General features: G+C 39.5%; 1 protein-coding gene across 1 annotated transcript in view; it reads right to left on the reverse strand.

The window, feature by feature from the left end:
• The window catches only part of ttc12 (tetratricopeptide repeat domain 12), a 44,707-nt gene that overhangs the window by 1,296 nt on the left and 31,027 nt on the right, over positions 1–12,384 (reverse strand). The window contains exons 22-23 of the mRNA XM_065281218.1: positions 9,388–9,500; positions 9,175–9,297 (exon numbers count right to left, since the gene is read on the reverse strand). The gene's annotated coding sequence lies outside the window, so the exon portion shown is untranslated. The remainder of the gene's footprint in view (positions 1–9,174; positions 9,298–9,387; positions 9,501–12,384) is intronic.

The following is a 12,384-nucleotide window of genomic DNA, read 5'->3' on the forward strand; positions in this document are numbered from 1 at the left end:
AATATACTGCGCCATTGACTTTAGATAAGGTTTTAGTTGGTCAATGGCGCAATCGTTTTCAGTTGCCTGAAAATAGCAACACTGTAAAAAATTCTGTAGAAATTACGGCATTACTGGCAGCTGTTTGCCAGTTACTTTTTGTTGATGTAAATGTATGTTATTTACTGGCTACAGTTATTTAAAGTTGAATGAATATTAAACATTAACAAGTTATATTTTGGCCTTATTTTAACGATATAAGTGCATTATCTAAAGCACATGGTGCACGGTCTAAATGGGCGTGTTTTGCTAATTTAACGACAGGAAAAGGGTTGCTCCTATTCTCGTAATGAGTAATGGGAGTGTTTTGGGCGTAACATGCAATAAACCAATGAGAGTCTCAGCTCTCATCCTCTTTAAAAGCCACTTGCGCTGGCGCCATCCCGATTCCTTATTTAGATGGCGGAATTCGTAAACTGAAAAACTAAGCGGAGGAAGAAGACCACCAGATTGTTGTTGACCCGTTTATAGGTGCATATTACTAACGCGCTCATTAAATAACAAAAAAATTGCACCATTGACTTTAGACTTTAGACCAGGTTTTTGTTGGTCAATGTGTAGTCTATTTTAGTTGCCTTACAATAGCAACGCGCCAACAATGCGCCTGAACACCTCTTTTTCAGACCAGAACGCCCATGGGCTCAAAAATGGCCGCAAATGCATTTGCTATTTAAACAACGTGGTGCTAAACGTTAAAATGATAATTGTGGCGGGTTGAAACTAGCAAAAGACACTTGCGATGATAGAGTCCTTAATCTTTACAGAATAAAACTAAAATAACACTCACATGCAAAGCATTGAGGGAAGCAAAATCTGAAGGACAAAAACAGAAAAAGAATGATAAGGATTTCTGATTCCCAGAATGCTTTGCATGAGGCTGTTATTTTAGTTTTATTCTGTAAAGATAAAGATTTGTTAATGTTTAATGTTCATTTAACTCTGAACAAACTGTTGCCAGTAAATAACATACATTTAAATCTACAGTAAGTTACTGGCAAACAGCTGCATAACTACAGCAATTTTTTACAGTGAACAATGTGCCGAAAACAATATGTTCAGATCAGCATGTCCATCGGCAAACTACGGAGCCCCTAAGGGGACATGGAGCAAAAATTAAATAAAGTTTAATTTTGCGTGCTCACCTAAAACTATCGCGTGCTCACCTGAAACTTTTGCGTGCTCACCTAAAAGTTTTGTGTTTTCACGTGACAGTTTCGCTGTCACGTGCGCACGCGAAAGTTTCGCTGTCACGTGCGCACGCGAAAGTTTCACATGTGCGCGCAAAAGTTACACGTGAGCACGCGAAACTAAACTTTAAACAAAAATTCTGCACATGAAGGTTTCGCATGAGCACATGAAAGTTTTACGTGAGCAAATGAAACTAAACGTTAGATTTTTTTCACTCCAATGTCACCTTTGGGTCTCGGTAGCAAACAGATAGGCTCAAGTGCATTTTCTATTCAAACAACATGGCCCTAGATGTGAAAATTATGAAAACATGAAAATAAAAACTGCGTCGGGTTAGAAACACGTTGCCTGGCATCACATTGCGGCAGGTGTAAGATAGGATTGTAGGGGTGTTAGATAGATATGGGTTTTTTAAGATAGTTGAAACTTCTTTCAGTGCTCTTTCTTTTCAGAACTGTGATATACTCGCTTCATTTGCTGTTGGGACAGATTTGTTTACACTTTCAATTACAAAAAACATTATGAGTTTTATTAGGTGATGTTTAACACAATTTGCCGCCTCTGCTACCTAAATCTGCTTCGCCTCTGGTGCTTTGATTTACATACAGATGCATCTAAAAGCAACGGTTGCTTGTTATAACTTAATTGCTGTTGTACTTTTCATCTAATAGTAAGTGTTTGAAAGGGAAATCTATAATGGGGAGTAAAATGTGCAGTAGAACAGAACCTGATGCATACGTGACGTCCAATGTCTGTGTGAGTATGTGAGTGAAAGTCTTGATAGGCAAGCGTTTATGGATTTGCTAATTTAGTTAACACAGTGAGAATATTTTTCTGATTGGTTGAGAAATGTTCCATGGGTGTTGATAGTTTATCGGTAAAACACACACCTAACCTGTCAAAATGTCTTAAAATAACCACTAGAGCAATGTTTGTGTTAACCGTGGTATAAGTGAAATAATTGACTCCGGTCCTTTGAATTAGTTGAAAATAATGCACAACCACTGTGTAACTGTACCTTTTCTGTCACTGGGGCTGTACCCTTTCAAAAAGTACAGCTTTGCACCTAAGGATTTCATTTTAGTATTTCAGAAGTGCATACTGGGACCAAAGACAGCTTATTAGAACCTCAAAAAAACATTATAGTATTTCAAAGGTACATATTGGTACTAAATGTTTACATATCTGTACCTAATGGTCCATACAATTACCTTCTTAAAGGGTGCTGCCCCACTGACAGCTAGGGTACATATTTTGACTTTTTTCTAACAATGTAGGTCCTAAAGGTACGGTAATCTACCCAAAATTGTATTCTGTTTTTTATTCATGTAAGGGTACCAAACGGAAACTTAGGGTACAGCCCCAGTGACAGAAAAGGTACAGTTTTGTACCATTATTTCTGACAGTGTGTACATTCATTTTCGAATAATTTAATGGCCTGTCATCATATAAGAATAGTATTACATTTATTGTATATTTACTTACATTTACACACATTTCTATACTCATGGATTCTATACTATTGTGTTCATTATAAATAATAATGTAATTGTATAGCGGGGCGGCAGTGGTTCAGTGGTTCATGGTTGTCTACAAATCGGAAGGTTGGTGCTTCAATCCCCGGCTCCACCTGACCAAGTATCGAGGTGTCCTCCGGTGTCCTTGAGCAAGACACCTAACCCCAGCTGCTCCCGATGAGCTGGCTTTTCATAGTGTTGCTATACCTGGCACTATCATAAAAACTAAAAGTGTATTCAAGAGCATTTTGTTTTACTTTAAACACTGCTAATTGTCTCATTAGTTTTCCAGTGCGACAACTAAACGCAATAATGAGCGACTCAGGATTCAGATTATGATTGAGTGCTCATAGCCGATTTTATCCGGATGAAGAGTTTGTTGTGATCTCTTTCTCTGTTAGAATTCACAAAGGGCCCCGGATCAGCAGCAGACAAACTATTCCAGGAAACGTCTGTTCATCATCCAGACAAGCAACAGAGCCAAACACGCCAAGTAAGCAGCTGGCCACTGAGCTCATAATCACCACAGATGCCACTGTGCCGGTGGCACCACAAAATAAACATCAAATCAGGCAGTCAAGAACATTTTGCTAAAATGTGTTTCCCTAAGTTTGTTTTATGACCACACCAGAGATATTTACTCATAAGTTACCTGCTGCTTCAAACCTTTCCAAACACAGTGTTGAAAGTAATGCGATGGCCTTCACTTCTTCAACAGAACGTGAATTTCGATGCTCAACACATTTCTAGAATAATAATGGATAAACTCTAATGGCACTATTCTGAAATCAAGCCATCAGACACTTGTCGAAATAAACTCCCTAAACTTCTGCATACTTTTCATTTGTTTACAGGCTTTAAAAGTTATGCGGCTTTCACATAGGACACTGTGTGCGCTGTGCTATGAAACCCATTAATTTTAATGGCTTGCGCCGTGCGAGGGCGGTTTTTTTGTTGCGTCGAGCAAAGCGCAGCTTGCGCTCACGGTGCAGTCAAAGTTAAAAATAGTTTAACTTTTGCGCTGCGCTCTGTGACGATTACCCGCGCGGCCAATAGAAACGGGGCATCCAAACAAGAAAAATGGATGAAAAGCTTAAACTCGGAATTCCCAGGGCTTTATAATACGAGTTTATACTCCTACAAAGACATCGGAAGGAAAGCCATGTCATGGAAACACGTAGCAATTCAAGTTGGCATGTCAGATGTGTTTTAAGTCAAGTAGCTTGTTGTAGGTAGGCAGCTTAAAGTTACGTGAAATGGAGACGGGCAACATCAGCCTCTGTATTCCTCATCCACTATTTAACCCAAATATAAACACTGAAGTATTTATTGAAAACCCCGCCTACTTTGGTCTGGCCATCAGAGCACAAATCGCTTGCCTGCGCTGAACACAGCGGCGAGCGCAGCGCACACTGCATCCTATGTGAAAGCCGCATTATTCTGTCAGCATAGGAAATGCCTTCTTCACTTTCTGTCTGGTACTGACAAAGAAACAAGCTCAAGGAAGATCATTTGTTTAGAAACGGCAAGACGTTGTCATCAGAACAGGGAGAGTAATGAAAAGTAGAAAATGTTTCAGGAGAAATATTGAGACTTCTTCCATTGTGATAAACGATGCAAAGTTTTCATCTGTGAAGTGTGTTTGAGTTGCTCGGTACAGGCACATGCTCAGGTCACTGTGCAGGTAAGCGGTAAAGTAACTGATCATCTGGAAGAGACGGATGGTGAAGGTGGCCCTTTTTGACGGGAAGCTGGGAAGCAGTCTGATGCCATGAGGGTCTAGGGGTAGCCTAAGGGAGTTTGCATCAGAAAGACGCATTAGCCCTCAGTGAGGAAAAGGAACTATGACAGCATGCACATAACTGAAATAATGAACCTGTCGAGTGGTACAAACAGTGCCATAATGTCTTGCACTGAAAAGCACGAAAGTCTTGTCTTGTAGGGTGCTTCTGATTGCTCTGAGGATTAACTGCTCAAAAGTACAAAATATTGGCTGCAGACAAAACCTTAAGGCAGTAACTAATAAATGTTTGTTTAATGGAAAAGTCCGTCCAAAAATAATAATTGTCATTATTTAAAGGGCTCATATGATGTGATTTGTTTTCCTTTGTCTTTAGAGTGTTTAAAGCTGAATATAGAAGATATGTAAAGTTGCAAACCCAAAGAGATTATATTCTTCGTAAAAGTAAAGGCTCTACGCCTTCCTAAAACGCCTTATTTAAACACAGCCCTACATACATCACTGTGTGAGAAGATGTGCATAACACCGCCCAAATGTATACGCAAAGAAAAATAACTTCTATTCTCACTGTAGTGTTGCCCCCATCACTGCTGTGTTTTGGGAGGTAAGGGGTGTAACATTTGCTTTGCTTCAGGTATTCGGCCAATCATAAAGCACTGGATAGCTGGCCAATTTGAGCACACTGCGCTATTTAGAACGATGAGCTTTGTAAGAATCTACACATTTCATAAAGGTGGGCCATAGAGGAGCAAAAATAATGTGCGATATGTAGAAAATAATGTTTTTTATCTTAAATGTACAGTATGTTTTAGGGGCATCTAGCGGTGAGATTGCGAATTGCAACCAACCTCAATTTCAAAACGCAATGAGAGGCTACGATAGGCTAGCTCCCATGGGACAAACATGTTGTCGTCTCAGACAACGTTGGGATAAAGCGTGTTTTGCAGAACAGTTTTTCCATTTAGGGCTGTAGAAAAATGACAGCAACCACAAGTACAACTGTTAGCATAGCTTAATCATTTAATTTGATTAGATCATTAGTACTACATTCAAAAATGATATTTTTCCAGTTTAAAACGTGACTCTTCTGTATTAACATTGTGTACTAAGACCAAGGGAAAATTCAAAGTTGCAATTTTCTAGGCCGATAAGTGCAGCATGCATCGCCTAGTAGGTGACTTTCAATATGACTGACACCAAGTTTGTGTAATTGGGTAACAGAGCTGGGGACTATTTTCGGGCCCACGTAATATCATTGCGCATGCTGCACCCATAGTACGGCAGCAACGTTCCTTGATTGTTATGCAGGAATGAGAGTATAGTTCCTAGCCATATCGGCCTAGAAAATCGCAACTTTTAATTTTCTGTCGGGCTTAGTACATGATGTAACTACAGAAGGGTCGAGTTAGAAAAACTATCTAAGTATTTGAGCACCATGCTAATGATCTAATCAAATTCAATGAATTGTGCTACGCTATGCTAAAAGTGGTACCGCCAGACCTGGAGATCAGCTAAATGGATTCCAAAACGGTAAAACTTAGATTTTTAATTCTAGGGGAGCTGGAAAATGAGCCTGTTTTTAAAAAAGTGGAGTTTTTCTTTAAACTGATCTTTTTGAAAGCATACAGTCTGACGAAGAACATTGTAGGACAACTTCCCCTGCTGAAAAAACCAGCATACCAGCAAGACCAGCATATGTTGTGTTTTGGTGCTGGTATGCTGGTGACCACCAGCTAAACCATCATAGACCAGCATAATTCCCATGCTGGTCCATGCTGGATTTTTCAGCAGGGTCTTTATATATTTTTATCCTTTTTCAGAGCATGACAGACGTAGTATTCTTGTGTGAAACATTAGATACAGTATGTTAAATATTTAATGCATGACATTCCTTTTGAGCGTTAGTACACAAATCTCATAAAAAAACTACATATTATCTTGTCTCTGGATATTATACAGTGTGTTATTGGCTACAAAGCCATGTTTAGTTGCAAGTAAATGCTTCTCGTGTCAGCAGTTTGCCGGATTTAAAACTACTAACAGCTCCATTTAAGAAACATGCTTCACCCAGGATCCTGTCTCTGGATACTATACAGTGTGTTTTTGGCTACAAAGCCATGCTCGGCTGAAAGTAAATGCTTCTCACGTCAGCGGTTTACTGAATTTAACACGACTTACAGCTCCATATAGAAACATGCTTCACCTAGGATATTTATACCTGTATCTTTCTCAGGTTAAACAGTTTGAGGGAATGTTTCACAGCTGTCATTACAGTGCTGTTCCCTCATGATAAGGTGACTATCTATAGCATACGTTAGTCATCTACAGTAAACTGCCGCGGATGTGTTGAATCTGCAAATAAACTACAGTAGAAGGGATTTATATAATCCATCCACGCTTAGACCATGTGGCTTATTTAATAGCATGGCATAAAATGTGACCAGATTCAAGGGCAAAGCCATATTTTGACCTGAGAGGATGTTATTACTTGAACAAAAGCAGAAGGTGGTGTGAAATTCAACAAGTCTGACGATGGGTGAGAAGCAGCAGGATTTTATCTCTCAAGTCCACATGGCAGTTATTTGTTTTCTAGTTGATGATGACACAGGTTTCCTAAGATATCCAGGCATATCTCACTCCAAGTTCAGACTCATCTCTGCCGTGTAGTTGCCTGTGCAACAGATATCATCTAAGATTTATAATCTACAATCAGATGGTCAAAATTCAATTGCTTGCAGTGAAAATGAATCATGCTGACATTTATCATCTGCTAAGATTGCATCTGTACCTGTTGAGCTGAAGTTTAATCCGTAAGGAAAGAACGATTTTCAACAACAACTAAACACTTGCAAAGTGTCTGTTTATGCTGTGTATTAAAGCTGCTTGTTTACAGTACATACAGTACCAACATTCAAAGCTAACTTTTCCATGCTTTGGTGTTCTGTGGAAATCCAAGCACAGTTTAAGACACTCTAAAACTCTAGAGACGCATGTGAAAACAAAATCTTGATTTATTGACCATTTAACCTCTCAGGAGAAGCAACTGAGATAGAAAAGTGATGTGTTTATTCCGTATAGGCCACTACTCTTTTTTCACAACATTAAAGAGATTTAAAAATCGTATTACATTACCCACTGCGAAAAAATTTTTGTTCTTCTTTATCACTGGCGTGTCTAAAACAGACTCAGCAGATCCTTTTACTTATTCATTTAGCTGACGCTTTTATCCAAAGCGACTTACAATTGCTATATATGTAAGAGGTTGCATGCCTCTGGAGCAACTAGGGGTTAAGTGTCTTGCTCAGGGACACAATGGTGTGTCACAGTGGATTCGAACCCGGGTCTCTCACACCAAAGGCATGTTCTTATCCACTGCCCCATCACCACCCCATTTGAGCCAATGTCAGCATATGGAGTGACACCATATCATGCATATTCATTTCCTACACTAGACTGTAATGAACTTTTTGTGTACTTGATGAATCTGTGTGGTAAATGTGAAAAACCATTCCCCATAACAGCAGACAGTGCAGTCTACACAAAAAGTTTTTGATCTTCTGTTGTGCCTGAACTAGACGTTTCATTAGAAGGAATGTTTGTATAATTGTATAATAATTTGTAAATGACCACTCACTATATGCCCTGTTCACCAGTGTTGGGAAAAGTTACTTTTAAAAGTAATGCATTACAATATTAAGTTACTCCCCAAAAAAGTAACTAATTGCGTTACTTAGTTACTTTTCATAGAAAGTAATACTTATGTTACTTTTAAGTTACTTTTGCATGACTTTTTCTTACTTTGCAGTTGTTTTTTTTATGACTGAGAAGTTCTGAATTAAGAAATTGCATATTTCCATCACAAAAATGTGAAGCTCTGGTCTGCTATCTCCATTTCTGACTAATACTGTTCACGCATAGAGTGTGTAATTTTACGTTAATACGTTCATTTTACTGCAGTAAATTGTTTTTTTTTACATCTAATTAATTAAACTGTAAAGTAACTCGCATTACTGTAAAAAAAGTAACTGAAATAGTAATATGTATTATAAAGTAATGCGTTTCTTTACTCTTACATCAGAAAAGTCATATTATTACATAATGCACGTTACTTGTAAAGGGCTCGTTATAGTCGTGTGTAGGTCCTACAGCGGTGTGCAAACACACGCGGAAACCACTGGTAGGCAGTATCCACGCGTGTAACAACAGTAGCAGCGCACCGTCAGAGAAGAAGAAGCTTGGCAAGTTAACCCACAAACGAAGAAGAAACAGCAACTTGTTGTGTATGTTTTGAGAAGAACAGCAATGATGGAAGTAAATAAACAGCGACTTTTGTTGCAGTTTGAGTTAAATCACTCCTCAACTTGGCTCATCTTTGTTTTCACCGTCACAAACGGAAATACCTATGACGCAGTTTTTTTACCTGACGGGAGGGGTTCTGGTGGACCAATCACAACGCTTGCGGTCCGCGTAGATCTGACGTGCTTACAATTTTTGCACATGCTACGGCGTAGAACCTACAAACGACTATAAATCGGGCTTAATGCGTTACCCCCAACACTGCTGTTCACACCGCCAAGGACTTTATCGATATTTATGACCCGTCTCTTATTCTATTGTGTCGTTAAGAGGCGTTCCTAATTCTGGTTGTCATGGAAACAGTTGTAAACTGACAAGAGACATGGTACTGACCTCACTCCTGAAAAAGTCACTCCTCGTTTTAACTTTTCCCATCTTTCTCAAATCGCTGGACATGCCCAATTCTTGTCACCAAAGGACCCTAGTGCTTGTGCGACAGTTGTTGCCAAGCTTCCACTGAAATGAAAGTGACATGATTGTCAAATATGGTAGCCCATATTCGAAATGAGACCTCTGCTTTTAACATATACACAAACACACACATACCTGGAGCAGTGGGGAGCTATTACTGCAGTGCCTGGGGAGGAACTGAGCAAAGGGTGCTTTGCTCAAGGGCACCTCAGCCGCAACCCGCTAGCAATGAGACTCAAACCAGCGACCTTTGGGTTAAAAGGTGGGTGAGAAGTGTTATTATTTTTACTGGTTGAGCAATGATGCCAGAAGCTTGGCTTGATGCCAATTTATGAGGATGCTCCTAAAAATCGGTACTTTTTTGTGACTGACGTTTATTCCCAAGACCACAGATGTAACTGGTATAGTAATCTGTGGAGGACTTGGTTGTATCATTACCTGTTTACCAGATGCTGAAGTGTCTGGATAAGCAGATAAGGTTAAATGTTGTTTAACTCATGAGTTGAGTAAACAGCTGGTGGAAACAGATGTAATGTTTATTGGTATTAAACACTGAGAATCAGTGCATAACTGACATCAATGAGGTTTGATTCGATGTGTTGCAGAGTTGTTGGTTTACATGTGCTACATCTCTTCTTTAAGTTTGACTCAATTAAACTTTCGATTGTGACTGCAGTGTTGCTGTGAGGAATGTCGCTCAACAAGCTGTCGGACTGATGGGGTGTGTAGTGGTTGACAAAAAGCATTTTGGTCCCTTTGGGGTTTTTAGAATCTTGTTGTTTGTCGCCTACTGGCAAGCCGATGTTTTCAGTCAACGAGTAATTTAAAAATGTTTTTGCTATTGATCTTCTTTGACATACCGGAGTTGTCACAATATTTGTGACTTACTGAAAGGTGCTGAGATCAGTAAGGTTCTTCTTTTGTATAACGGCATGGGAGGAAAGCAATCTGTCAGCAACGGACACCTGGGGTGCTAAAGACAAAGGTGTAATCAAGGTCTCTGCTGTCCTGGCAAAAGCAATAGATGTTGTTCTGGAAAAACTGCTGTTGGGGAAAAAAGTACAACAGTAAAAAGTAAAGTTAAAAGTAAAGTAAAGAGCTAAATATATTAGCTCTTTATATTTGGCATCTCAGATATTAGAGACCTTTCGTCATACACTGTGTGCACAGTAGAATTTGGTAAAGTTTTGATGAATCTTTTCACATTCGCAGATGTAAAAACAGATGGAGTCAATGCATGTTAACTGGGTTCACGAGTAGCTTGAGCTGGTCTGCGATCAAGAGTACTTGATGCAAAGAGCCTTAGGGCCCTATCTTGCACCCAGCGCAATTGACTTTGTCAGTGACGCATGTATCATTCGTATTTTGCAACGGCGCACAGCGGGTTTTTCTCTCCACAGACGCACGTCGACAAACTAGGGAATGAACTTGCGCTCCCTGGGCGTTTCAGCGCAAAAAAAGAGGCGTGTTCCGGCACAAACCATCCCTGATGCTATTTTGCAGTTTCAAAAAACAATTGCGCCACTGACCAGAAAAAAAAGTTTAAAGTCAGTGGCGCATTGCGCGTTGTTCATTATGCTATTTTAAGGGCGCATGCTTGACCATAATGTATAGTGTGCACAACACAACGCGCATACACTTTGCATCTAATCTACACAGATGCAACAGTTATTTTTGCAAATCATAAATTGTTACACTAAAAAATATTAATACACGAGATAAGGGGAATTATAGTGGTGAGCATTGTGGTGATAGTTTTTATTTATTGTGTGGCTGCGTTAAAAAATTCTCATGCAAATAACGATTAAAATATTTTCATAAGTTTGTTGTGTGGCTGTATTACGTTTATTTTATGTAAATAATAATTTAAATGTTTTCATAAGAAACCTTAATGTATATGAACTTGATTTGTTAGTCTACTTTGGGGTTGGACCTTGCGTTTCTTGGGTCCGATTTCAAAGCCCCCAAACCCTTTCAACCCTTTTGAGGGTGGACGCAGCGATGTCCTCTGCTGGCGTCAGGTCCTGAGGCAGATCCAGATTCCCCCGTACAAGGACGTCGGTCTCCTCGGCTGTGAACCGCTCCTGGCGTGCGCCTGGTAAATCCGTCATAATAATAGCAACCCGCCACGGAACTTGCGCCCTTGCGTTTAAAGGGAATGTTGGATAGCGTTCTGATTGGTTTATTTGACGTTACGCCCAAACCACACCTATGAATAATGAACCTACTTCAGACCAACCCCTTATTGATTTGCGCCCGGCGCAAGAGTTATTTCTCACGCCGGGAAAATAGCAACAGCGCCCAAGATCCGCCCACAAACTCACTTGCGCGTTGCGCTTCGCACTTGCGTTTCAGATCGTTAAAATAGGGCCCATAATGTCTCCAATGGGAAATGAGTGAGACTGCATAATGGAACCATGATTGTTCACTTTGGAGATAAGCAGCACAGGAGGCTTTGTCCGAGGATAATTTTTCCAACTGATCATGAAGTTTTGAAGTATCTAATTGTGATGAAAGGACTTTGAGTATTCCCCATTAGGTTTCTCTTATCACCTGAAATACATGCTCTTCCAGCAGAAGTAAATGAGGACGTATTTTAAGCGAATAATTTGCTGGAGACTGATCTATTGTGTTATGTTTCTCTATCACAGAGACATAAGATGTTCTGGCTTCAAACGTCACTTTTTTGGTACAAAGAGCTGGTGTTTGAAGTAGGTAGCCATTAAAAGAAGAGGAGTTCTGAAAATTGCACGAAAATGTCACTAGCTATGTTTACAAGCATTACATTTTTAATTTAATCTGATTGCAGGTTACTGCATTACAGTTTACATGTACCCTAAACATTGCAATCTGATTAAAATGTTTATTTACATATTCATTCTATATAATCCAAACCAAACATCTGCGCAAGTGCACAGCCAGGGTTGTCAGATCAAATCCAGCTCAATGGACATTTAAAATTACCCCCAAAAGCATCCTGATGACTATTCACAGCTCAAATACCAATAACTACAAATTCCTTTCATTTGTAATCCACAGAATAAAATCTACTTATGGAACATGGCAACGCTACAAAACGCACAGCATCTCTCGTCAAGTACACATTTTATGTAAAAAAGGAAATAAGTGATT

Source organism: Paramisgurnus dabryanus, chromosome 8, assembly GCF_030506205.2.
Source record: "Paramisgurnus dabryanus chromosome 8, PD_genome_1.1, whole genome shotgun sequence".
NCBI classification, from domain to species: domain Eukaryota; kingdom Metazoa; phylum Chordata; class Actinopteri; order Cypriniformes; family Cobitidae; genus Paramisgurnus; species Paramisgurnus dabryanus.